Source organism: Melanostigma gelatinosum, assembly GCF_949748355.1.
Source record: "Melanostigma gelatinosum genome assembly, chromosome: 13".
NCBI lineage: Eukaryota > Metazoa > Chordata > Actinopteri > Perciformes > Zoarcidae > Melanostigma > Melanostigma gelatinosum.
In genome coordinates, this window is record NC_136646.1 from 12195012 (window position 1) to 12199274 (window position 4263).

The window sequence follows — 4263 nt, forward strand, 5'->3', positions numbered from 1 at the left end:
ATGAAACCGGCTTTTTGTAACAGATATGCTAACCGCGATGCTAACGACAAAAACAGAGCTTCTAATAAAGCGTACGCACACACAAGTATCACCAAAATCCCACACTTTAATTCCACTCATACGCCTTCTGTCTCCTCTCTCAATCCAGCCGTTATTTTATTGTATAAGCACTTATTTTACATACAGCGTACCGCAACGCCGGAGCTACACGTAGCTAGCGTTAGCTCCCCACAGCGCGGTCATGCAATATCAATCATTTTAAACGTATTTCCACGCTGCTAAAACACAGACTAGTCACACGTATTATTGGACTTATTTAGTCATCATTTTAAACGTATTTCCACGCTGCTAAAACACAGACTAGTCACACGTATTATTGTTATTATTAACCCTTAAACCTCCGGTTAACGGGCTTTAGCTCCTCCGGACCTGAGCTCACTGTTACGTATATGAAACGCGAGTTATTCACTTCCAACGCCACAAACCACTCACCCAGTCTGTCTAGTTTCACCAAAGCCCTTATTCTACGCCCTCTGAATCACCCACATGATCCACTAATTATATTCACAGCCAAAGCTAGCGAGTGTGTCTTTCCTGAAGTCACAGCCTCAGAAGCTAACTCCCGCTAGCCTAGCTCTCTAAGCAGCTTATGCGACGTGACCCGACATTCGTGGACTAAGCCCACAAAGGTTTGCACACCTAAGCCTCTCAAAGCCACAACATCTCAGTTCGCCTCGCTACATAACTGCTTTAAACTAGCTATCTGCAGGCCTAACAATACTTATGTTGGGCCGAAGGAGGCTCCCAGCATGAGCAAAGCAGTTTCGCCCGTACCACAGCTTGTTTGATTCCAATGTGGTGATTTACTTACACAGCGCTGTCCGTCTTTAATTAATTCTTAGGATCCTTATACTCTTGACTAATCCCTTAAGTTCATCATACTTCAGACAGCAAATCGTACGTACCTCAGTGGAACATGGCCTCCCTCGTGGAACGTACCCACCGGCAACGGAGCGTTAGCCGTTAGCAGCGCTTAGCCAAGCAGAGATTCCTCTAAGATCCTAGAAGCTAACTCACAGATTTCATGAAACGGCTCTGCCTACCGATATTGTGGGCCCAGGATTGTCTGCTTGACTACCGCCGCCTTCCGCACACACAGCGAGGCCGGTAAGACTGTCCCATCTGGGGTTCGCCAAATTTGTTAAGATAGTATTTTTACCTCATAACAAAGGGGAGGCCGGAGCCATGCTGCCGGCTTGTGCCGTCGACACGCTGCACCAATAATGCTACCAAAACTGGTTTACAATTATAAGGAATTTAATTCCACTGATGTAAGTACATTTACAGTTATACATTGGAGTGTACACTCCTATGACATATTAAAACAATACAACCCCATTTGGAAAAAAACTACCTCTGGTCCCAGGACACAGCCGTCCAGCAGATTCACAAACTAAAGAGGCAGAAAAAACGCTTCTCACCCGCCCACATATTAATTCACGACTCCTCCCTTCCGTCTATCTCAATTTCTATTGGCTACCCACCCTCAGCTCAGCAAACGCCTGTCTTCACATCTGTCTCTCCTGAGCAGCTAACCCATTCAATGATTGTCAGTTATTGTTTAATCCCATCTATAATAATCCTTCAAAATGAAAGTTAAACTTCTGCAACTTGGCAGAAGTTTCATGCTTCTGCATGTTTGGTTATCTTAATTATGCATTCCCAAAACCCTTATGATTATGACTAATTATTAATTATGAATTATTAAACACTTTTATTATATCTACTAACTACAGTTTTTTGCTCAAATTTCTTACATTTGCAAACACAAGTCCTCCCATCGCCCAGCTCTTGTCTTTCCCATGCATTTATCTTGACACGTCATGTCACTTTTTTTTCCCCATTGGGTTTTCTGGTCAGGAGAAATTAACCAAAACCAGCTGCTCAAATGTGATTAACACTCAGACTGGCTGACCTCGCTCCAACTGCTGATTTTTGCACCCGTGGTGTAAAACGTGGCTGTTGTTTCTAGCTGATTTGTAACACAGCATGTGTGTGTTAGCCCGGAGGGAGACGTTTGACAAATGAGCTCGAGAGAAAAACAAAAGACTCATCCTTCTTCCATTTCATCCCACTTTGATTTCCCCACCTGTGTGATTGTCCTGATGAGACTCACCTGTTGCTCATCAGGCCCTGCTGTCACCTGTCCCTCGTTATCGCTCTCCTTTCCTCAGGTATTTCGTCTTTGGTCAGTTTGCGTTGTTGCTGCTTGGCTACCTTCTTGTCATCTGGTTTCTCATTCCTTCAGCTTCTTTTTTTATAATTTACCCACTTGAGTTACTCAAGATGATGTTAGGATTGAAAAAAGACGAACAGCACCCGTTTGATCTTATCTTTATTCAAACACTATAAATAGCTATTGACTAAACATCATGGGGGGGGGGGCTGTTCTATCAGAAGCTCTGACTCTAAAGCCAACTTCACATGAAAGAATACTGTGAGATAAGATAGCTGAAATCCAACTGGAGGATTCCCAACAAGGCCACACACCGCTTCCCCTCCCGGCCTGTTTGCCAAGAGTTGTCTTTAGATTACAAACAAGGCAACGAGATCTCCAGCCTATTCTCATGTCTTATTTTTATCCCTCCTTCGGTGTTTTTTTCCCCTCTGTTGCCAAAAGGATTCGGAACTTATCTTTAAATACCGCTCGAGCGTCAGCCCTGCACGTCATCCTGCTCTCCCGAAGTGAATGACTCCCAGCCTCGGCGTTTAGGAGCCCACTGGTCCTCCTCCGTCAGGCCACAGAGGAGATATTTGTCCCTTTTTTTTGTCTCAACCACAGCAGTCGATGTAGCAGAAACACCAGCAGCAGTATAGAGGCGAGAGAAAGGGTTAAACAATCAAATCCACCGGAGCTATTGGGCTGTTTAGTTTCATGAGGTGCCAGACCTTTGGCGCTCCATTCAGACTGCTTTACACTGAGGTCACCGCAAACAGATTAAAGATCGCACCAGTGTGTGACCTATGGCTCGCCAAGAATGATTTATGGCGTTAATGAAAGCGTGACGTCATGTGTTACATCGGCTGAGTGTTAGCCTTCCCTAACCCTGTAAGTGGTGACATGCACGCTATCTGCGTAAGCAAATTAGGGTCTGCCAGCGCAGACGTGGAGCTTTTTAGGTTTTTTTTGCCAGAGCATCAGTTGCTTGTTAATTACAAATTGCCCAACCGAAGAAGGCAGGGAACACTTATCGACTGAGGTGAGATTACCAAGTAGCCCTCTCGAGTCTGAACCCGTTCATTACATGGAATCCTCTTTCTGCGGCAACGATCGTTCCCGACTAAGAACCGTAAACAGAGAACTTAGACGGTTTGCAGTCACGCGCTGTAAGGGTTCAGCATTTTGCAATAGAGCAGATGTATCGTCTTGTTAACAAGGCAAATTTCCTAAGACAGGTTGATGGCTTTTTCTTTTTTTTTTTTCATTCTCACGAAATGTTGCTCTGTCTGTTGTACGCTAACGTCAGCAGGTGATCTCAAAGCGAGGGAAACCTGGGAGAGGAGGCAACCAAAGGGACTGAAAAACATTTCACCATGTGAGAGCTGGTTCACCTCAAAACATCGCCTAACTAACAGGGACACACGGCTCATCTTGTCAGACGTCCGCTGGTGCCGGATGATGGCATGCCTGCTCAATCATACCTCCTCCATGCTCTAAGTGAGGGCTGCAAACAGGTCATTGTGTTCCTTCAAGCAGAAAGGAACAGTCTGGGATGTTATCAGAGGATGAGATCTTAACATAACTGCACGGGCCTCCAAGCGGACTCATAAAGGACCGGCAGCTCATTTAACAGCACAGTGTCGCAAAGAGTCAAGGGAAAAAGAACACTTACCCCTTTCTCTCTTTTTACACCCCCAATGGCGACAAGAACGAGAGGAGAGAAAGGGCATCTTTGAAAATGTGGACAAAAGACTGTCTGTCTCTCCCACACGTTGACCGAAGGGAGTCGTAAGAGACGTTAATAGTGTACATTTACCCCGGTCTCTTCTTTATCACCGAGAGTTTATGAACGCCGCGTCCATTTGCTCCAGTGGCTCAGAGTGTTTGTGTTCCCCGGGTCACGGCTGAACTTCTCATATTTATGTCAGCCTAACTGCCGGCTGGCAGGCTAATTCGCTGGTATGTGTTTTCGTTCGGTCTCTGGGGCCGGGTAGAGCTCCCTCGCTATAACCTGGCTCCTGTGAACTCTGACCCCGTGCTGT